This window comes from Leopardus geoffroyi, chromosome C2 (genome assembly GCF_018350155.1).
Source record: "Leopardus geoffroyi isolate Oge1 chromosome C2, O.geoffroyi_Oge1_pat1.0, whole genome shotgun sequence".
NCBI lineage: Eukaryota > Metazoa > Chordata > Mammalia > Carnivora > Felidae > Leopardus > Leopardus geoffroyi.
The window spans coordinates 47,439,095-47,463,650 of NC_059333.1; positions in this window are offsets into that span (position 1 = coordinate 47,439,095).

Genomic DNA, 24,556 nt, shown 5'->3' on the forward strand with positions numbered 1-24,556 from the left:
ACCTGACCAGTGATTTCTTATTTGAAATAGCAAGTTGTGGAGAGTGACAGGCAATGTGAGACCAAATAAAGAATGAGGTAGACACACAGTCTTTGCACCTAGTAGGCTGGCAATATAGCAAAGAGATAGGGGTTGACAATCAGTTGCTACTTGAGTTGCTATTCAAAACTGGCAAAGTAAAATTAATAAATTTTATAGGAATTCAAATTAAAACGAATAAAATTTACACAAAATCCCACTTGCTTGACTGCAAGATAAACAAACTAAATGAGCACATCCCTAAGAGAAGTACACAAAACTCCGTCCCCTAGCAGAAATTTTAGAAAGAGAACTGAAGCAGCATAAATATAATAAAGCTACCTTCTGCCCCAGCTTACTCCCCTAGCCCTTTGTCAGACTGCTGTTCAGCAAATAGCCCTAAAAGAATGGCCCCATTTAAAGATGAGAACAATATCACAAAGAACCCAGCATAAAACCAACAGATGTAGATATAGCAAGAAAAATTTAAAAATATATTTAAAAAGCACACAAAAAATCAGACATAGCAATTATAGAAATAGAGATCATCCCCCCAATAGTTTTCTGTGATATTAAAAAAAAAATAAAGAAAACAAAGTCTTTTTGAAAAAAAAGTATCTAGAACAAGAAAGAATAGTTCCAAATAGAAAAGATAAGCCAAGAGAAGGATACTAAAAGTGAGCTGGAAGAATTCAACAAGGAAATAGAAGAAATAAATGTGACTTTCAGGCATAAAGTCCATTTTTGAAGAGAAATTTTTATAATGGATACCACCAAAAATACAGACTGGTCAGACTTCAGAAAATTAAATAAAATGAATAGTACAAGAATAAAGAATTACAAAGCATTAGAGAAAATTATTAAAGAGCCATTAAAAGGGATATGGAAGACAAATACGTACCCACATGTACATAAATGATATTCTCCGTGAGGAAAACAAAACAAATTGCAAACAAAATTTAAAGTTATATTAGAAGATAACATTCCTAAGTCATGTTAATAAAGAATGAAATTTGAATTTAGGGCAAAATGTGTGAAATTAGTCTATGTGATTATTTAGTTATTTTTAAATTTGGAAAAGGCACATTATATAAAAATGAAAAATAATAAGAAATGAGTTTCTCTGTCAACCCATACTTGCAGTATCTCTCCACAGAGGTGTCAACTGTTAATTATTGTGTGCATACTTATGGGAAATTTCCACACACATACATGAATATTTTTAACTGTCCTCAAGCACAATATACATATTATTTTTCCTCTGGTTTCATTTTCACTTAACAATATACATTGGAAAGCTTGTCACAATTCATTTTTCAAAGTCTCCATTTGATGAATAAATGGGCTGTTTCCAGGTTTTTGTTGTTATGAACAATACAGTATAAGGGTGAGGGAATGCTGATAAAACTGCTTAGCTTTTGTCTTTACACGTCTGGTATCTGAATGGATTCAGTTAGCATGTGTTGGGCCAGAGGCAATACAGCTAAAAGTAGAACATAAGTGGGACATGGGATTTAAAATTAAGTCACTGAAACATGGAACTCATTTCATATATATCTCACAATCAATGTTACTTGTGATTCATACCCATATGTATGGGAGTGTTTTGAAGGACATGCAGATGTAACCAATATGTGCATCTTTATACCCAAGGCAATTACACATACCAATGCTTTTATGCTCCCAAAACTAAATAAAACCTGATCCTCTCTGTTTGGGCCAGGCCAAAGCACTTGCCTCTAAAAACTTTCAGGTTTTTGAGATAGTTTGGCTGTATGACCTTGGACAAGGCCTTAACCTCTGTGGTTCTTAGTTTTCTCATTATTAAAACAAGGGTGTCTATCCCACTCCTAAAATTTCAACAATTCTGCTTTGCTCAGCTCTCACTGTTGTAAAGGAAAAATGAAATGCCCTCTTCTCTCTCTCTCTTTCTTTTTTTTAATGAGTTAAGTTTTAAGGTTAAGGGGAAGAAATCTTGGGAACTGATTCCCTAATATTTTAGGACTTTTACACTGGCCTCTATCTGTAATCCCTGTATTCTCCCCTTGATCCTTGTGAAGCATTAGAGGTTCTTTAAATCTCCTCCCAGGAAGGAAATTAAAAGAATAAAATGTTGGAGAGGGAGTATGAGGGTGAAACTGTTGAACATTACCATAATTTTAGGTTGCTCTTGCTTTTATGGTCTTCAAAAAGAACAAATTATAATGCAGCCTTAAAATAAAAGTTCTATATGCAGTCAACTGAAGTCACGACAGGTCATGCAGAATTGGCAGAAATTGTCAGATTTCAGAAAATATCATAAAAGTTTCAAAGTTAAGAGTTTAAGGGAGTACATAGATCTCAACATATTATCAGGCAAATTCTGAACAATTGGCCACTTAAAGCTTTCAGGAGGCTATTTAATTTTCAGTGACATGTAATTCAATTAAGAAAAAAACCCAAAAATTTGAGTTTAATCAAATAGGAAATTAAGATACCATTCTAGTATCCTTCAACAAATTTCAAAATCATTCTATCAATTCTAAAGGTATACTTGCTTAAATTACCAGCATGGCTTATGAAAAACAATGTTGTCAGGACTTTAAACACTACCTCCAAAGATAATCCAGAAGAATCTTTAGGAATGTGCAAAATGCAACTAAACTTTGGGATGTTAAGGAAAGTGATATGTAGATTTGCTTTTAATATTAAAATACTCTTGGTTTAAAAATTGTATGTACATTAACTATAGTGTTTTCCCCAGAAAGATTGCATTAAATAATCATTTACAGAAATGGGAAAATATGACAATTCGCTGAGATTCTAGTGTTCTAGTGGCATATTACTGAGCTAGAAAAGCCAAGGAAATACAGTGAGGACATAGAGTTGGCAATCCCAAACGAGTGATTCATTAATTCATCCCAAGAGAGTCAAGAAAGGTTATACATAATATGCCAAATTTTAAATAAATTTTGAAGCATAATATGTAGATTCCCAGTCATAGAAGAAGGGAAGGGCATTTTAAGAAGAGAAAGTGGCAGGTACAAAGGCAATGAGGACTGTTTGGAGAAAAAGGGGTAAGTTTAGTATAATTTCTAAAACATAATGTATGCGTGTAGTAGGAGACAAGGAAGGAATGTGGGATGGGCCCATGATGGACAGTGGAGTTTGAGGCATGCTCAAACACCCTGGCTTCTTTAATAACAAGCAAACATGCTAAACTATAGAGCCATGTGTTTTATCATAGCACATTAATGGCCACATGTTAGAAAGAAAACTGGAAAATAACCATCGGCTTTGGCAATGACTCAAACATTCACTTTTTATTTCAGTCTTCAGAACACCAGCATGCAAGATAACACTTGGGAGTATACTTTCTTTACATCGTATTAAAAGAAGGAAAAGCTCAGATATTCTAGCATTTAAAAAAAACACACAGTAGACCTTGTATGAAAACTAGTGGGACAAAAGTTACTAAACCCATCTTGTAGATTTCTATATCTTTACAATGGCCAATGCATCCATGAAATGTGTAGATAAGACAGAACTAGAGTACCCCAGAGCTCACAAGTTCTTAGGGCTTCTGAGCTTCTGAAACCAAAAAGTAGCTTTGACCTTTTTTAAGACTGTGTATATTTTCTCCAGCTATACTTCCCCCTTTCCCTAACCTACTGGTATATTTACTCTTACCCACATATATCCTGGGTTTTGCCAAATTCTTTTCTCATACCATTCTCAATATCCTCTTTATCTAATGTGTCTGTTCAAATTCTACCCATCCCTCTCCCCTTAGCTTGAGCATTACTGAGCATGTGTAAGAAGCAGAAAGTGTGTTTGATGGTATGTGGTGATGGTAAAACAAGAGGAATGGAGCAAATAATATACTGAACACCTAGAACATACCAATCACTGGAAAAAGTTTCAGATGGTTAATCTTAAGCAATCCTGTGCCAAGAACTATCAGTGCTCTAGAGTCTAGAACAACATGCCTACCACTTTTCTCTTCACTGCTTTCAGTTTTATGCAGCCCTGTCCTCTTCCTCCTGTATTCCTTCTATTATGCTTTCACTGGATTGATTGACTAATTGATTGATTTAATTTAAGTCCAAGTTAGTCAATAGATACTGTAATAATTGTTTCAGGAGTAGAACTCAATGATTCATCACTTACATATAACACCCAGTACTCATCCCAACAAGTGCCCCCCTTAAAATGCCCATCACCCATCCACTGAATTTATTAATATCTTTATGCTTCCTTATTTCCTCAATAGAATTTTTTTTTCAAACACTCCTTAACCCTTAGTGAACTCAAACTTTTCCCTGGTAATCTCAAAGTCCTAAATATATATATATATAGAGAGAGAGAGAGATAGATATATAGATATAGATTTTTTTTAAAAAAAAGCATTATTGTTACATTATACAAACGTCCTATGATTCACTTTTCTCACCTAAAAAAAGAAGAAGTTTTCAGGATCATTTCACTAGTCTTTCTCATATATTTGGCAATAAATGAGAATTTTTGTGAAGACAAAGAAATAAAAGACATCCAAACCAGAAAGAAGTTGTCACTATTTGCAGATATTATGGTTTTGTATATACAAAATCCCAAAGACTCAACCAAAAACTATTGGAGCTGATCAATAACTTCAAAAAAGTTTCAGGATACAAAATCAACATATAGAAGTCAGATGCATATATATACACTAACAATGAAACTTCTGAAAAAGAAATGAAGAAAACTAGCTCATTCACAATAGCATCAAAAACAACAAAATATCCAGGAATAAATTTAACAAAGTGAAAAATGTGTACAATAAAAACCATGAGACTTTGCTGAAAGAAATCAAAGGCACAAGCAAATGGAAAGATATCTAATATTTATGAATCATAAATGATGTCATTAAAATGTCCAAACTACCCAAAGCCATCTATAGATTCAATTCAATCCCCTTAAAGTACTAATTGCCTTCTTCACATAAATAGAAAAAAAAATCCTAAAATTTGTACAGAACAAAAGAAAAACAACCCAAATAGCCAAAGGAATCCTGAGGATAAAAAACAAAGCTGGAAGTATCATAATTCCTGATTTCAAACTATGCTACAAAGCTATAGAAATAAAAAACAGTACGGTATTGGCATAAAAGTAGATACATAGACCAGTGGAACAGTATAGAAAGCCCAGAATTAAATCCCAGAATATATGATCAACTAATATATCTGATAAGAGAGCCAAGAATGCCCAATGAGAAAAAGATAGTGAACAAATGGTGCTGGAAAAACTTGAGAAACACAAGGAGAATACAAATGGATCTCTATCTCATCCCACTCACCAAAATAACTTGAAATGGATTAAAGACTTAAACATAAGGCCTGGAGATGAGTTTGCAGGAGATAGCAAAGATATTGTTTAAGGATACAAAATTGCAATGTGTAGCACATAAGCACTAGAGATCTAATGCAGTGTGTGGTGACTATAGGGAACAACATTACGTTATAATCATCCAACACACTAAGAGACCTCTCCATTCCAAACATTAAAAAGAAAGGATACTATGTTATGTAACATGACAGAGGTGCTCATTATCACTACAATGGCAATTATATTAATATATATAAGTTGTATCATATTGACATGTTTTGTACCTTAAATTTACATGTGATGTGTCAAGTATATTTAATTAAAAATATTAAAAGAGTTTCCCTAAAGCTCAGTGTAATCAATACATTATGGTCCTGATTTCTCAGAAATGATGACTTAGTCATTTCTTTTTTTTTTTTTTTTTAATTTTTTTTTTCAACATTTATTTATTTTTGGGACAGAGAGAGACAGAGCATGAACGGGGGAGGGGCAGAGAGAGAGGGAGACACAGAATCGGAAACAGGCTCCAGGCTCTGAGCCATCAGCCCAGAGCCCGACGCGGGGCTCGAACTCACGGACCGCGAGATCGTGACCTGGCTGAAGTCGGACGCTTAACCGACTGCGCCACCCAGGCGCCCCAATCATTTCTTAATTCAGGAAGAGAACAGTAGGTATCTAAAGGGTAAGGTCACTCAAATCATAATATTATACTCCTAAGGCCAAGACAATCATTAGTTCAAGTTTTTCAGACTCTACGTATTTTCCTTGCTGGGTAAGTTGACAAGTCACAGGGATTCACTCAAGTGATGAGTGGGACCCAAAAGTATTAAAAATGACATAAAAGATCAGATGGTTAGGGTCAAGGGCTTGTTGAGTATGAACTTCCGCATTTTGATGATGAAACTGGGCCATTTTGAACTTTATAAATATAGCAAGTTAGGTCTTTAGAACACCACTGTTTGTCAGAGAAAATTTGTTTTAAGGACTTGATTATAAAATCTTGCCAGAAACCAGAATCTGGCCTCTAGAGAAATATTAAATTCTGTTTATTCTAGAATCACATGAAAGCATATTCCAGTGGGGAAAAAATTAGTGTTAGTAAAATCATGTAACAAATGGTTCTTTGGAGACTCTGGTGTGAATCATTTGAGTCTGTGACATGTTGGTTGGTGGAGACACGTTGCCTCATTTTGGTCATTGTCATCATGCCTCCTTCACTTTTCTATCTTCTTAGAGACTAAAAGATAGCTATGGGAATTCTTCCATGAGAAAACCCCAAACCAGGGAAATACTGAAGTTTGACTTGAATTTTATGTAAAGTTTGAGGGTTATTGGGCAACACAAAGGTAAAGCTGATAAAAGCATGCATTGGAAGAGAAGCAAAAATGAAAAGCAAAGTCATTTCCACACTCTCCACAGACTCAAGAAATGAAAGCAGCTGAAATGAGAACAATTCTCCCTGCTTACCCTTCAGAGACAAAGCGGCAGGAAATTGTGAGATTCCTCCCAGAGCCCCACTTGCGAGGAAGCCCATTTAGCAAATGGTATGAGTTGTGGGATCTGTTGTTATTGGTTTTCTTCCCTGGGAACACAGCACACTGGGGATTCAGCCGTACCACAAAATGGTCTTCTAAACCCTCAGACTTGTCAAGTGCAGACTCAGAACTACTCCTTATGGGTTTGCAAAGAGCCATAACTCTCCTTTTTGGCTCACTCATTCTTGGCACTCTCAAATTGCTAGAAGAAAGCTTTTGAACCCAACTTGGTGTTATGGGCCACCATTAGCTCAGCCTCCTAACATCTGTTCTGTGTTTTTGTTGCACAGGGAATCTGAAGCCCTCAGAATGAAAGTGACTGGCCAGGAACTAAGCCATGGAGAGTCTTCAGGGAAAGAAGCACCCAAAATATAACCTCCATCTTACTACTTACCAAATTAAGTCATGGTTTTCATCCTTCACAAAAGTTCTTCTAAACACCAAAGGAAAAAAAAAAAAGACTCCAAAATAATTTACTATAATAGAAATATAAATAAAACAATTCCCAAATGTATGTATCTCCTAGGGGAAGGGGTAGATTTCATCATGTATAATATGTAACATTTATTATTAGTGCCTGCTATGTGCCAAGGACCACTCTAAGTATTTTATGGGTATGAATTTATGTAATCCCCACAATAAGCCACAATGAATCAGTTGGGTATATATCAGCATCCTCTCTGCTTTATAGGTGAGAGAACTGAGATATGTCTCATGTCTAAGGTCCCAGAACTAAAAGTAGCAAAGCTGTGACTTGAACCCATGTAAGCTTGGTTCCAGCATCCAGATTCTTAGCTATTTGATCATATTGCCTTTTATGCTACAAAAGCATAGAAAGCCAAATAAATAACAATCAAGTTCAGAGGTTTAAACACCTCCTAATTTTTACATACTGGTAATTATTCCAACAGGAATGTGTGACTATCCAATTTTTTTTCTGGACTCCATAGGTAGGTACACAAGCCAACTAAAAAGTACAGAAAACATCTTTAGATTCCTTCTCTTTTATAGCCTCAGCATTGCTGGTCCACAGCAGGCAGAGGAAATTTTCACTGTGCTTCCCAGGGTTGTGTGAGAGTCACAAGGAAGGAAGAGGTTAATACGCAGCTGGAGCAATGATTCTCCTGTTGATAATAAGTCATGTAAGTTAGGAACTGTGTCTCTTTGGCTCACTCTTTGTATGTCAGGGTTCTCCAGAGAAACAGAACCAATAAGATGTATATATCCTAGTAAAAGATGAATGGATGCATGGATGGATAGGTAGAGGGATAATGAGGAACTGGCTCATGCAACTGCAGAGAGTGTTCAGCCCTACAATCTGCTTTCTTCATGCTGGAGATCTAGGAAAATCAGTGGTATAATTCTAGTCTCCAAAGACCTGAGAACCAGGGATGCCGGTGGTGCAAATCCCAGCCCAGCGGCAGGGGAAGATCGATATCCCAGCCCAAGCAAACAGGCTAGAAGCAAAAGGGGTAAATTCCTCCTTCCTCCATTTTTTTTGTTTTGTTTTGTTCTATTCAGGTTCTCAGCATATTGGACAATGCCCACCCACACTGGGAAGGGCAAACTCTTTACCGAGTCCACCAATTCAATGCTAAGCTCATCAAGAAACATCTTCACAGATACACCAGAAGTAATGTTTAATCTAGGCACCCTGTGGCACAGTCCAGGTGACACATAAAATTAGCCACCATAACCGCTGTATCTCCAGTGCGTAATACAGTGCTCAACATACAGCAGACATTCAGTCACTATTTAAGTGAGTGGCTAGTTACCACATGGATGCCATGTATGATTATCTCTGTGACTATATCATGCACCTATACCTTTATTTTACTATGGAGAGAGTTTTAGATGATTGTGAGTTCGCAGAAAACATGAACATTACACTTGGTGAAATGCCCACATAAGAGCAGACAAGACTGTGAAGACAATATTTTTAAAGAAGGAATGTCTGCTTAAATCTAACTGAAATGAGCCTGACGTAGATAGATGGAAAACGGTAAAATATACATTATATACTTTAAAGCATTTTTAATAAATTAGGGACCCAAAATAAATTAGCCTCACATTATAATTTGCATCTGCCAACTGTTTATTAGAAAGATTTAACTTGGTAGTTATCATTTTTGTACCATCTTTTCTGCCAACACAGTTTTGAAAAATATGGTCTATTAAAGAGGATAATGATTCCTATTGAAGATTGCACCAAAATAGTAAAAAAAATATATCAGTTGTATCCCATCCAGAACAAAAAGAGATTAAATTTACCTCATCCCTGGATGTGGTATTTGGCCCCAACTGCATTTTTGCAGCAGGGTGGAGTTTGAGATCAAAAACACCAGAAATATTATGCATTTAATGAAAGCCAATCTTCTGGCAACTAGGCTGAGCACTGTTTTGTCCTATTTCTGTGGAATTTTGGTTGCATCCAAGATATCATAGAATATTCTTTATTCCTACAGAACTATAGCCTGAAGAAAGATGGACACCATGTCTGTAGTAATGCTTAAAGGGCAATTATGTTTCTTCCTTGCTGAAAGAAAAGTACGTATGAATAAACCAACAGAAAACATTATACATTTAACTCCTTCACTTTAAAAATGAACATAGATGTTTTTCCTGGAAAAAAAAAGAAAAAGAAAAAAAGAAAGAGGGTAATGATTGCCTGTCAAAGCTAGAAGTCATTAACATTAAAAATAAATGTTAATGTTTATTTATTTTTGAGAGAGACAGAGACAGAGCACGAGCAGGGGAGACACAGAGAGAGAGGGAGACACAGAATCCAAAGCAGGCTCCAGGCTTTAAGCTGCCAGCACAGAGCCCAATGCAGGGCTCAAACTCATGAGCCTTAAGGCCATGAGATCATGACCTGAGATGAAGTCAGCCACTTAACCAACTAAGCCACCCAGGTGCCCCTAGCCATTAACATTTTTAGAGCTAAAAGGGGACCTTGGAAATAATCTAGTCTCATCTCCTGGTTTCTCAAGCAAAGAAACTGGAGTACTAAAAAAATGTAAGGATTTATCCATAATCTCAGAGCTACTGAAGGACAAACTAAGAGCCAGGTCTTCTATGTACAGTCCAGATATCTTTTATTTTGTCCTATGCTGTCTAGCTGCAGTGCTGCATTGTTCCATCGTCACAAGATCTCGTTCAGTGGCTTGTATACCCATCGCCTAGTGAGAGCTCCTGGACTGGTTTTCACCTCAAGATACAAGGCAGTGTGCTAGAAACCTGGCACCAAGGTCCCTTGGGTCTCTTTACAGCTGTTGCCAGCACCATCACCTGGACCTCGATGGGTATGTGGAAGTTTGATTTCCTTATATTTTCCTTATAGTTATGTCATTCACTTGTGACATCCTGGGTCAGACACATGGCATGGCCACATTTAATTTGTGCTATTGTATAATATAAAGAGTTATTTAAGACACTGATCTTTCAATTAAAATAATTTCAACTTGGGGCGCCTGGGTGGCGCAGTCGGTTAAGCGTCCGACTTCAGCCAGGTCGCGATCTCGCGGTCCATGAGTTCGAGCCCCGCGTCGGGCTCTGGGCTGATGGCTCGGAGCCTGGAGCCTGTTTCCGATTCTGTGTCTCCCTCTCTCTCTGCCCCTCCCCCGTTCATGCTCTGTCTCTCTGTCCCAAAAATAAATAAACGTTGAAAAAAAAAATAATTTCAACTTTTTGCGCATTGTTTTTCCTGAGTAGCCATATTTACTGTATTTTCCCACTGCCTGAAAGGAAACCTGTTAACAAAGTCCCCTGTATATACTTCATCCATATCTTTTTTTTTCTTTTTTAATAATATCTCACCTGCTTTTCATCGAGGTCATCAAATCTATGATAGAGCAGCACATATTAGAGTCAGAAAGACAAAACTCTAGTGTAACAAGGGAGCTGTAAAGGCTTGAGGTGATTTTCCTGGTGCTCCTCATCAGATGATCCAAACTGAACCATCAAGTCCCAAGTCAGATGGGTTGATCGCCATGGTGTCAGGCCACTAAGATAAGCTTTGTCTCCACGTATATTCCTGCCCATCTGGCCTACAGATGTCTGGTGTTCCTCAGTGATGGTCAGATATTAGATATGGTCATGCCAATGTGTATTATCCAAATATATTCCCATCTAGAAAACAAATTCCCTCTAGAATAAAGAATAACTAGGACTCCTTTATTCTACAATAACTGAAGATTAATAATAAGTCACAACAACATAATATGATTATAATGAGGAAAGGCCTCCTAGAGTTAAACCTGAATCCCAACCCTGTTTTATAATTGTTCATTTTCCTAGAGCCAATGGACGTATCATTTAGAGATGCAAGAAGCTGGGCAGCTGAAGTAATCATCAACCTGCCTCAACCTTGGTCTTGTTTGAGCTCCAGGGCTCCAATTCTGAGAACTGAGGGATTTAGATTATGATACCAGCCTGGTTTCTCATGTGCTTTCACACAGTAAGCCTCTTCATGGTCACAAGCATTTGATATCCACCAAGAGAACATAACATCTGCTTTCTCTCAAAAATCCCATGTAAATTTTGAAGATCAATGGGAAAAAAGTCTCTGAAGCATGGAGATATCAAGATTATTGTAAATTCCCAGTTCTACACATTGCATTTAATAGAAATTCCAGTTTCACAAATAAAAGTTATTGGTAAGGGAGACTAGAGTGACATTTATAAGTCCTTTATGTAACACTTTATAGTTTTACACATTATAATTCAGTAATAAGAGAAAGAAGGAACACTGCATATTTTCTCTCATAAATATTCAGAATAGCGCATTTTCTTAACAAAATTCCTATGAGACATTACTAATTTCTGCTTTTATGAAATAACATTAGCCATAGCCCATTCTATAAAGGTAGCATTTAATTACATATATTTCCAGATTATGATTATTGTCAACAATGACAAATAATTCTCCAGAATATTTTAGCAGAAAACTGTGGAACTTCATTCTCTTTTTCATATATTCAGATCTTCATCCACTTAGTTTTGCTCTTAGAATTTACAACCCAGAATAGTTATTGTGATGCATTTAGTTCTGTGCTTTGCTTCAGTCAAGGTCCACACAGCAACAATCCTCACCTTTCAACTTGACAGCAATTTTCAAGTCTTTAAACTGTTTACAAGAGGTCATTCATAGGTGTGAAGGGAGCACTTCTCTTAATGTGCAGAAATATCTCAAAAGGAATTGCAGCTAACTCAGCTATCTCAAAATAGAACTCCCAGAGTATCTAAACCTGATGTGCATTTGAGGTTGAAGACGTAGAATCATATTGATTGGGGTAGAGGAGTGGGGCTGGTCTTTATAATTAAATGTATGGGGGCACTTGGGTGGCTCAGTTGGTTAAGCATTTGACTTCAGCTCAGGTCATGATCTTATGGTTCATGAGTTCAAGCCCCACATCAGGCTCTGTGCTGACAGCTCAGAGCCTGGAGCCTGCTTCAGATTCTGTGTCTCCCTCTCTCTCTGCCCCTCCCCGCTCATACTCTGTCTCTCTCTCACACATACAAATAAATAAACATTAAAAAAAAATAACTGTAAGGAATTTCCTCTTATTAACCATTGTCACTCTCATTCATATTATATGCAAAATTCTGTATTACATGGAACTTATTAAAGGAAAAAATTCTGTCCTTTACATAGAACTTCATCACTTAATTTTCACAGTAACTCTATGGACTAGGTTCCCATTTTACTGAATGTGTACTTAAATATCTGAGAGGTAAATCACCCACCAAAAAGCAGAGGCAAGAACTGAACCCAGGCTCTCTGAATCCAAGATCAAGATCTTGACCTCTCAGAACAGCTACATCAAGTCAAAAAAGATGGCCTATTCTATCCTATGATAAAACTTAATTACCAGGAACTGAGATACATAACACAGTGAAAACTTAAATGTCAGCTTCAAATAGGCGAGTTCAAAAGGTGGTCAAATGACCCTGAACATGAAAAAAGATGTTGAATCTCTACTAATCAGGAAAATGCAAACCGAAACAGTAATGTATTATCTGTTTTTTCAGCCATTACTTTCAGATGCAAGACTTAAAAAACATTAACAATATCTGGTTTAGGTGAAGATGCTGGTAAATGGGCTTTTCTACCATGTGCTATTAATTGTGACTGACACTAGGTAAGGCTTTTTTAGGGGGAATTCAACAGTTTCCATTTAGAAAAACATTTGACATTTTGGATGAAAAGAAAAAAAATGAAATGGTTATAAAGGATAACATTTTTTAATGTTTACCTATTTTCCCTGTGTTTTCTTTTACATTTTTACTCCATGTATTTCTGGTTATCTTAATCTTTCACAATAAGAATATAGTCATATTATCCTTGTGTAATTTAAGACATTTAGAGTAAAGAGTAGATCATGAGGATCCCATTGGCTAAATTGTACCTACTTCTCATTTACCATCATCATTAATCCCCCCGTTTCCTGTTATTCTTAGGATATTTGGAGAGATGCCAGCTTCCCCTTGTCCTGCCAGTCAGGGGTGCTGGTATCACAGTTCCTTCATTGTGCAAGCACACAGACTCCATAGCTAGCCTGTACATGTGTGTTCTAAATTGAAAGAAGTTACTGAAATTGAACCTGAGTTGATTTTCCACAGAAACATAGACTTACAGCAGGAGCCCCTAGTGAGTGACAGACTCATTTCTTCACCATTATTGCAAGAAATTGTGGGATTTCAAGCTTTGTATCTACATGGCATCTGTTCAGGGCCCAGGGTGACTAACATGCTCCAGGGAAAGAGCCCTACACCCTTACTAGTATACCCTTCTGCTGTGACTCTGCCTCAAAGGTTGCTTCTTTTCCACTTGCAATGCTCTGGGTTTTATAAGGCCCATTCCTTCAAGCCTCATTACATTTCCTCTGACTTAACCTCCTTCCTGTCAATTATCTGCTTGTTCCTTCCTTTCTTTGACACTCAGTACCCCTATCTACCTTATCTACAGCGTCTGCAAGATCCTCCTTCTTCCACAAATGTTCCTGGCCACCCCTGACCCTAAGGGCCCACACATCCTGGTATTCCAGACTTTGGGACTTCGAGAACCTATGAATTAAATACAAAAATAATGCGGAAAATTGGCAGAAGGCTGCCAAAGCACCAGTTTTGCCAAGTGGACAATCAAAACAAGTCATAGTACCCACTATCACCATCATTTTATGAAAGGAAGGTATTTTAATACTAAAAATGGGGAAAGGTCATAAGATCAGTATAAAAATGAAGTGTTTCTTTTTTTTAATTTTTTTAACGTTTATTTATTTTCGAGACAGAGAGAGACAGAGCATGAACAGGGAAGGAGCAGAGAGAGAGGGAGACACAGAATCCAAAACAGGCTCCAGGCTCTGAGCTGTCAGCACAGAGCCCGACGTGGGGCTCGAACTCACGGACCGTGAGATCATGACCTGAGCCGAAGTCGGACGCTTAACCGACCAAGCCACCCAGGTGCCCCAAAAATGAAGTGTTTCTTAAAGAAGAGCAATTAATCAATCTTGGGAAGAGAACTGAGGTGGGACACATGATGAAAAATCAGCTGGCACACTGGAAAACAGCCCAGCCTGTTTGTCTAGCTCAGGGGACTCTCTTAGAACCTAGAGCAAAGCCACTTTTGCAGGTTACCCCCTGCCCTCACATCTCAAGGTGGTAAGAGTGAGTTCCCCAAGCTAAGCTAAGGAGTCATGCTAGCTGCTCTCCTCTTTCAGGAAGCTCCATCCGTCCACAGCTGCCTGCAGGTCACACTGGAAATGCCCAACAAAGTGAAGCTCACTTATGCCCAGAGTTTGCCGCTCCCATCTCCAATTCAAAGGCAGCTGACAGACTCGTCTCTGTCTTATATAGCCTGGGATACTTTAAGTTCTCCTTGAAGGCTCTTGTACAGTTCTTGTCCCACAAAGATTCTGTAGAGTATGGAGCAAAAGCCCCAGGGGGAGTACTCTTGAACCCATGAACTGCGAGAGAGTACTTGGCTGAAATTAGACAGGGGCACCCTGCAGTGCTCATTTTCATCAGGGACACGTTTCTGTCCGTGGAAAAGTATTTAAGGTAACCACCGATACATGCCTCGTTGTGAGATTCAAAAACCCAGAAGGTACTTAACTACGGATGCTTTCTTTTTAGGTGAACACAGTTCTTGAAATGCAGCTCTTTTACATTTAACAAAATCCATTTTAATATTCACCTTGATTACTTACCATGTATTTGCCCTAAAGTCAAAGGCTAAGTGGCTAAATGGCTTTTTTTTTTTTTTTTTTAAACCAAATGCTTAGGTTCCAACTATGTTGACCTAGATTGCCAGCAGTAGAAATATCCTAACCCTCTCAGGCCTCAGGGAGCCGAATCCCACACTTATTATCAGTAAGCTATGAAAGGGAAGGGAGGAAACCCGGTTAGGCCCATGGCCAAAAAGGAGTTTTAATTATGAGAAAGAATTGGTCGATTTCAGTCCATATGAGGGCTTCCAGAAAAGACAGATTGCACAGATGACCCACTTCCTCATAGAGTAAGGAAAGATTAACAGTCAATTTTTACAGTGGTATGGTTGATTTGCTCCAGTAACATTTGGTAGCAGGGGCATTGCCTTCTACCCAGGCTTATTGCTAAATAATACAGGAGCTAGAAGGAAATGCAACAAGAAAGTTGGGAATGGGAAACATGTGGTGAGGTCAGGACACACACTCCCACGTGCCCACACAACGCATGACTTTGCACTTTCCTCTATCGTTGTGAACACGAATGCCACCGTCATTAATCAGAATAAAAATTCTTAAAACTTGCTGCACCATTCATCTCTAGAGCTAAGGAGGATTATTCCAGGCTTTCGGCCCATGTTTTCTAAAAGCCTAGCTGATTAAAAGGCATTAACATTTATGTTTTGCCAACACTGATTATACTGACTGCTGGCAAGTGTTTATGTGATAACCTAGACCCAAGAGAGATGCAGAGAGATGCAGAAGAGAGAGATGCAGAAGAGCACAGAAGAACATAACATGCATAGATGAGGGGCACCTGGCAGCGACTGAACTGACTCCTCCTTGGCAAAGGAAGGAGGTTAACTTACGGACTTCAAGGCTAACTAACATTTTATGACTCCGAAATTTTTTTAGGTTTATTTTTTTTTTTTTTTTACTTTCAAAGTTTATTTATTTTGGGACAGAGAGAGACAGAGCATGAACGGGGGAGGGGCAGAGAGAGAGGGAGACACAGAATCGGAAACAGGCTCCAGGCTCTGAGAGCCATCAGCCCAGAGCCCGACGCGGGGCTCGAACTCACGGACCGCGAGATCGTGACCTGGCTGAAGTCGGACGCTTAACCGACTGCGCCACCCAGGCGCCCCAAGGTTTATTTATTTTTGAGAAAGAGAGAGACAGAGGGTGAGCAGGGGAGAGGCAGAGAGAGAGGGAGACACAGAATCCGAAGCAGGCTCCAGGCTCCGAGCTGTCAGCACAGAGCCTGATGCATGACGCAGGGCTCGAACTCACAAACCACGAGATCATGACCTGAGCTGAAGTCGGATGCTGAAACACCCCAGGCACCCCACCATTTTATGACTTTGATTAGCAGACAACTTTTCAGGAAGCATCTACCAAATAACAGGAGTTTCAAAATCCTGTTTCTGAATTCTCAGTACTCCGTATTCTTACTTTTTTTAATCTTTTTTCTTCCTGCCTTTTTATCATGTACTCATTTCTCTGGAATGCTGCTAATTAAAGAAGAAAGGAAGAGTTCTGATAAGTCAAATTTAATGAAGGAGAAAGTCGAAGCTCTGAGATTATCCACACAGTTGTCCACATTCTTAAATTCTCTGAGATATCTCCTTCTGTGGCACTTCAACAGAAAGAATTAGCTGAGGTTAGAACTCTAGCATGCCTAAAGATTTCTTGCAAAAGCACCTCTGAAGGAAAAATCTGGTAGAGAATACAATCAACTTCTGCTAGAGACCCCAACACAGCTGGCAATCGGGAAATTCATGCTGTTTGTGATAAGAATGAAAGCAACCAATAGTCTTTCCTCTAAAAAAAACAAAACAAAACCAGAAGCAATGACTTGCAAATTTTTAGCAAGCTTATCGCCCTCAATTCAGGACTATTTGTTTGCCAATTAAGTGTTACTTCTCACAAATACAAAGTTAAATCAACAACCTTCTTGGCATTCATGAGGCTATATGGGTAAAGGAGCCTGTGAAATGTGGAATTAACTTTTTTGGTTCTGAAATTGACACATCAAGTTGATGAGGGTTTTGTCAGCTCATTTAAATTCCATTCCCAGTCATAACCATTGATTCCCCAAGCAAGGAAACAGAAAGAGTGTGTTATGTTCAGAACAGAATTGAGTGCTACTTGGAATAGGGGTTAAATGTACACACATTTATTTTTACCGTTATTTACTACTACCATTGTTACTATTAGTAATGTTGTGTCTAAATAGTTTACCAAGTGCTTTCACATATTTTTTCCCCATTTTTACGTGACCTTCCTAATCCTGTGATGGATATAAAATAGCAAGTATTTTATAGATATGTTAAACGATTCAACATCTATCATCATCACCACCATCGTTTCGTGAGCGCTTACTATTTGCCAAGCTGTACACTATGTTTAATGTGGATCATCTCATTTAATCCTCACAAAAACCTTAAGCAACTGGTATTATTATCTCTATTGTCAAGATGAAAAAACATGATTGATTGGGGCCTGGACTCTGGGGCTTATCAGTCCAAGTCCAGTGTTCTTTCCACATTGTTTTAATAATAGAGTTAAAAAAGAACAAAGAAAATGCTAAAGTTTCCAGTTCATTTCATATCAGTTCCCTTCAGACAGAAATAAAGCAAGAAAGGGACCATGAAAAGAAGGTTAAATTTGCAGCCTCTTCCCAAAATAAAAAAAAAAAAAAAAATTAAATTAAAAGAAATGCAGAAGGCAACAATATTCACCAAATCTCCTGGAGCTTTTATAAATTGCAGTAATGTTGCAATACTACTTACTAGACTAGCAGCTAAAAGCACAATTCTACTTTTAGCTCTCCTGCCCACCAAAAACCAACCAAACAAACAATCGAAAAAAGTTATTAAAAAATAAAATAAAGAAGACTTTGTTAAAAAGCCTGACAGTGTGGGGTGGCCTACCATAACTGATAAAGCTCTTGGGTTTCCAAACCACCCTAGTTGCAGCCTGGTTGGTCTTTGGTTACAACAGACTTCAATTTCTACTCGGCAAGTATTTAACAAATACCTACTGCATGTTTGGAGCTGTATATACATTTTGCGTGTATAGAGATGAATGGGACATTTATTGTTCCTGCCCTTCTGGAGATTCTTATGAACTAAAGGCAAAGACAGACATGGGATTAATTACAGTGTAGTGAATTCCACAACAAGGTATTTATCCCAGTATTGGGAATTAGAGGAAGCTTCCCTGAAAAAAAAAATAGTATTTAGATGAAGCCTGAAGGAATGCCAGAAGTTAATCTGATGAAGAGGGGCATGAGGACTCAGGGAAGAGAAAAGCTGAGGAGCAGAAACAGGGTCACCCACAAATCTGGAAGAATATCTACATCCTCCATGAGGCAGATGAGGTTTCCATAATCTACTCCAGAGTGGAGGTTCAGGTTTAGAGGGAGTCCACCTTTAAAATATTTCTCTTACTTGGCCAAGAATTCCCACACTCTTAAGAAACTAGCATATAACTCCCCTACTCTGGAAGGACAGTGAAGGAAAAACACTGATAGATTCTCAGCTAATTACAACAGCAATGTCAGAAAAAGTTGGTGGGGGGAGATATTCATTTAAAAGGACATGAGAAAATAAAATGGGGATAGAGAAAGAAAAATGATTGGGGTAGGGATGTAAATAAGGAAGGTATGCCCTAAATGAAACAGACCACTGTAAGTTTAAAAATGTAATATGGGGCGCCTGGGTGGTGCAGTCGGTTAAGCGTCCGACTTCAGCCAGGTCACGATCTCGCGGTCTGTGAGTTCGAGCCCCGCGTCGGGCTCTGGGCTGATGGCTCAGAGCCTGGAGCCTGCTTCCGATTCTGTGTCTCCCTCTCTCTCTGCCCCTCCCCCGTTCATGCTCTGTCTCTCTCTGTCCCAAAAATAAATAAACGTTGAAAAAAAAATTAAAAATGTAATATGATGAGAGGCACCTGGGTGGCTCAGCTGGATAAGTGTCTGACTTTGGTTCAGGTCATGATCTCATGGTCCATGAGTTTGAGCCCTGTGTCAGGCAATATGCTCACAGCTCAGAGCCTGGAATCTGCTTCAAATTCTGTGTCTCCCTCTCTGTCTGCTCCTCCCTGCTCGCTCGCTCTCTCTCTCTCAAAAATAAACATTAAGAAAAAGGAATATGATGAGTTCTCTTTACCTACCTCTTCAAGAATTTATAACACACTATTCCAGATTCATTTTTACTGTACTTCAGACCACAAGAGAAGGCAATACAGTGTCGCAGATTTACATTCTTAAGTTCTGCTTAGGTTTGTTAAGTCTGTGGGTGAGAAGCAAATACACTAAAAGCCTTTATTTTGTTCCTTTACTTGGTATGTCAGTTCCTTAATTCATTTTAACACTCATACAAGTATTATTTTTGAATTGCTATAGACACAAAGTGACAGAATAAGAAAGCAGCCCAAAGAGTGCTAGGAAAGGAAGAAAATGATAGTTTTCCAAAAGTAATTCACGTGCTAAATATTCTCTATCTTTCCATCTTGATATATACATTAATCTTTTCCACCCTGTCCTGTGCTTCAGAGGTTGACCTACATCAAGGAGTTCCCTTGAGTTTTCAGTCGGGTGTGGTCAATGGGAGGCAATGGTAGGAGATCAGAAAACGAAGGACCAATGAGTTTTTGGTGCCTCACTATCCCTTATTGGTTTCCGTTAACTTTGCCCACAACCTTGAAAATAGCCCCTTCACTAATTGTTCCTTACTGGCCTAAGTTGAATGTGCCACCACTTTCCACACCACCCACCCCCACTAAAAAATGGAAAAAAAACACAGAAGTGCAATGCAAGCTTAGGGAAGGCATGCTTGACAAGGAAAAAGTACATTTATGAGATAGTATGTTAGAACACGAAACCCATTTGAAAACATGGTTGGAGTATATCCATGGATTCCCCCACATACCCCACCCCACCATATCAAGGAGATTGAGAAACAAAAATGCATTGCGGGAAGATAAGAAAAGAGATGGTCAGAAACATTTTAGACAATGATTCATTCAGGATAACCACCAAGGGATGGGACACCCAGAGGAACTATTTGGGAGGAGTTGATAAGTGCATTGGACTTTTCTGCAGTCCCCCAAAATAATAAAACCTTCTATGCAAATATCCACGGCTCGTTTCTTTCTGTATCCAGGCTAATGTAACCCCAGCCAGGATGACCTCAGTGGCTTCACTCTAGACCTTCTTTCCAAAAATGAAAACTTTATAAGAATACCAACCACTTTGGCTACAATTTTGTTAAGTTACAGACATCAGGTTGCTAGCAGTACAGGGAAAAAGAAGAAATTCCTATCTCTTTACCACAACTATGGTAAAGTCCTATTGGCTTCCTCTTAGCTATATGCATGAAGGAATACAAATTCAACTAAATGTCAAGTACTAGCCAGTAAGTGAATCCCTCTCTAATGGGTTAGACCAATCACAAAATGTTTAATCATTTCTGCTTCTTAGATGAAAAAAATATATATTACAGTATTCAAAGTAAAGCTGCTCATTTTAATTTTTGCCATCTTCCTGTGTCGTTCCTTAAGTAACAATGACAGCTAAATTATTTTTTCTCAGCCCAAGAGTAATGTGTTGGGCTTCCTTTTTAATGACAACAATCTTTTTGTTGCCAAATGCTTCACGTCTTAAATAATGGCTTGAATCTTGGCTGCAATTACAAGATAAGCTTGTTCTCATAACCTTTTCACAATGGATTTTCATCAGCTCCTTTATAAAGGAAATTAAAATTTGCATTTAACTTCAAGCTCATGTGTCTGAAATCGGACACACCATCAGCACACTCAGACATGGTATTTATAAATGAATAACATTTGGTCTATATGGTTTTGACTAATATTTCATCTCTAAAGGAAAAGAGAAGGAAAATCTAACTGAAATTAATGAAGAATCAACAGAGGTTGGATGACAAGGTGAGTCAAAACTAAAGATAATATGTTTCTGTTAATATAATGTGCTAGCTTCTAAATATGCCCCAAAGAAAATCTATGTACTTTCCAAAATTTCTCAGTAACATCTGAGACCTTAGACAATATAGCAATAAGCAGGTTTATGTATTACAGAATGTAAATTCCAGACAATGAAGGCCATGTTAGGTATCAGTTTGATAGAGTGAGTGATACCCTCATTGCTCAGGATAGACAACACAACAATAGCTATGGTCTAATAAAAGCAAGATGTCCCCAGGAATTAACAAGAAACTCCTTTCAGACAATGCTGTCAGATCATTTTTTCCAGAACCCAAGCTGAGCTTTCGCATAACCTGAGAATAAACATCCTTGATGCCAGGACTTGAGAAATACCAAACTCCAAACTTGTGGAGAAGCATCTATCCCTGATCCAGGATTCCAGCTCCCTGGCTTGCCCCAAATGTCTCCTTCCTTTAATGTTGAGCAAGGACCGCCAGCTTTGATAGTAGGTTGGGATTTGCCCACGATACAGTCTCAAATAGGAGAAAACATTCACAACTAAATGGGACAATGGTTAATTCAAAGGCAACATCTGTGGGAAATATGATTGCAAACTAGGAAAGCAAGTTGTCTATCAGGAGACGAGTGATTCATAAATGTTTCTGGCAGGGTCTCACACAGATGGAGTTGTGCGCCACATGCTATTTTTTTCCTGCTAGGATTTTTGCCTAACAGAGTAAGTGATTGCAGACCTGAGTGAGGATGCATTGTGTCGAAAGCAAATGTAATGAACTTTCTGATCAAAGCGTCATTGAGTCTCTTCCCTTGTGATAGTCCCTACTCTGGCTCCTTCCCTTAAGTAGGCAACTCGGGGAAGTTCTCGACTGGAATGTTTGTGCAGATGCAAATGCTGTGACTTCCTTCGGGCAGGAATTTCAACCCTGACAGGATACAGAGAAAAGAAAAATCCCAGTATCTACTTCCCAGCAGCTCTAGAAAAAATGCCGTCAGTTGTGTTTAGGCCAAATGAGGCATATGAGTTGGTCTCTAGGGTGAAGATGGTGGACACACAGAATCTGAGAATATTAGAATTGGGATCTTAAGGCTCCCAGTTCAAACTTGTCACTGGACAGTGACTGACTTGCCAAATGTCTCATAACTACTCAATGGCAGAATTCATTGAGGACTATAGGATTATAACCCACTTCGTATGATTCCAAGTTTAGTGTCCTTTTCCCCTATGATGACATAGAAATTTTTTCCCTCATTAATTCATTTATACATCAAATATTTATTCAATACCCACTATATGGCAATCACTGTTCTGAGTGCTAGAAAAAGAACAAGGAGTGAGGGAAAGAAAAACCTTTTACCTCAATTAGCTTACTTTCTAGCAGGAGAGAATAACAAATTCAGATAAATAAATATATAATATTATGTCAGGTAGTGGTAAATGCCTCAGGGTAAGTGAACAAAGGTCAAAAGATAGTGGGGGGGCAGCTATTTAAGAGAGAGGGTGATTGGGGAAACTCTGAGGTGATATTTGAGCAGAGTCCGAATGCATCGAGGGTGGAAGCCACACAAACAGCTGAGAGAAGAACTTTCCAGGCAGAAAGAACAGTGTGTACAAAGCCCAGAAAGCTGGAATGAGTTTAGTGTGCTTGGGGGGTTGGATGGGGAAGGGGCGTGTGCCTGGACTAAATGAAAGGGAACAGTGGGGGTAAAGTCAGAGAGGCCAATAGAGGGCTTTCAGAAGGGGAACAACTTGATTTTAGATTTTTAACAGGTTATTCTGGTTGTTAGGTAAACAGATTGAACAGAGGGGAGAGAGAAGGAGACCAGGGAGCCCAATAAGGAGGCACTTCTCTAAGACAGAATTTAAGTTCCTTGAGATCAGGCATTTTTATGTAGCTTGTTCATTGTTCCAAAATCAGCACCAAGAAGAATGCCTGGCACACTGTTGAGGTCTTAGAGGTGTTTACTAAATGAATGGCTACCTGAGAAGTGAGACAGAGGGGAAAAGTGACAGTGGCTTGTATTAGGATAACAGTACTAGAGACAGTGAGAAATGGGTAGATTTGGGTGATGTTTTGAAAACAGAAGTAACATTGGGGCACCAGAGTGGCTCAGTTGGTTGAGCGTCTGATCCTTGATTTTAGCTCAGGTCATGATCCCAGGGAGTCACGTGTCAGGGTGAATCCCACTGAAGATTCTGTCTCTCTCTGTGTATGTCCGTCTCCCTCTGCCACTGTCCCCAACTCGCTCTCTCTTTCTCTCTCTCTAAACAACAATAACAACAACAACAAGAAAATAGAAGTAACAAAAAGTTTCAAGTTTGGATATGTATACTTAGTAAGAAAGAAACCAAAAATTGCTCCTAGGTTTTTAGCTTCAACGCTTCAGATAAATAGTGGTGAATTCTCAGAGAGAAACAGATTCAGTGGGGAGAATTCTGTCTTGATCATGTTACATGTGAGCTGTTTATTAGCCTTTCAGATGGAAATACTGTATTGGGTAAGCAGTAGAATAGAAGTGTCTGGAGAAGTGTCAGGGAAGATATTAAGATTGGAGATATAAGGGATACTATTTAAAACCACTGAACACTACAATGTCACCCAAATAATAAGTATTGACAGGGAACTGATGGGGTCCAAGGAGCCCCCGGGACATTCCAGTGTTTCCAGAGGGTAGTAGAAGAAGAACCAGCAAAGGACTCTGGCCTAAGATGAAGCAGTACAGGCAAAAAAGCTTGACAAGAGGAAAACCAGAAATTGAGGTATCCTAGAAGCCAAGCAAAGAAAGTGTGTTTCAAAAGGAAGGAGTGATAAACTGTTTCAGTTTTTCCTGAAAGGTCAGGTGAGGCCTGAAAATTAATCATGGCATTTGGTCCCACAGGTCATTGGTGACACTAACACGTGTAGTTTCAGTGGCATGATGGAGACAAAATCCTCACTGGAATGAGTTCAAGAGGAAGGGAGAAAAAAGGATGGGGAGGGTACAAGAATCGGCCACATCTTTCTGGGTAATTTGCTATAAAGGGTGTAAAGACATGGGGAATGATTTGAAGAAGATAAGGGAATCAAGGAAGGGTTTGGGGTTATTTTTTTAGGAGAGGGTCATTACAACAAGCTTGTATGCTGATAGGCAGATCCATTAGAAGTGGAGGAATTCATGGAAAGAAACAGGACACCTATAAGAGAAAAGTCACAGTTAGACTAAAGAAAATGGAATCCACTGCACAAGTGGAGACCTTAGCTTTGGAACAAAGCAGGTGTCATTAATCTGAAAGGGAGGAAAGGCAGAATACTGGTGAATATATAATTTGGTGGCATAAAAGACAGCAAGCCCAATCTGATTGCTTTTTTTCCAGTAATATAACAAGGTCATCCACTGAGAACATGGGGAAGGAAAGGGTGTCTGAAATTTAAAGAAAGAGGAGGAGATGAGGTTACAGATGTGGAAGACTGATTCCCAGAAAGGCACTCTGTGCAGCACCAGAATCGAATGCAGTAA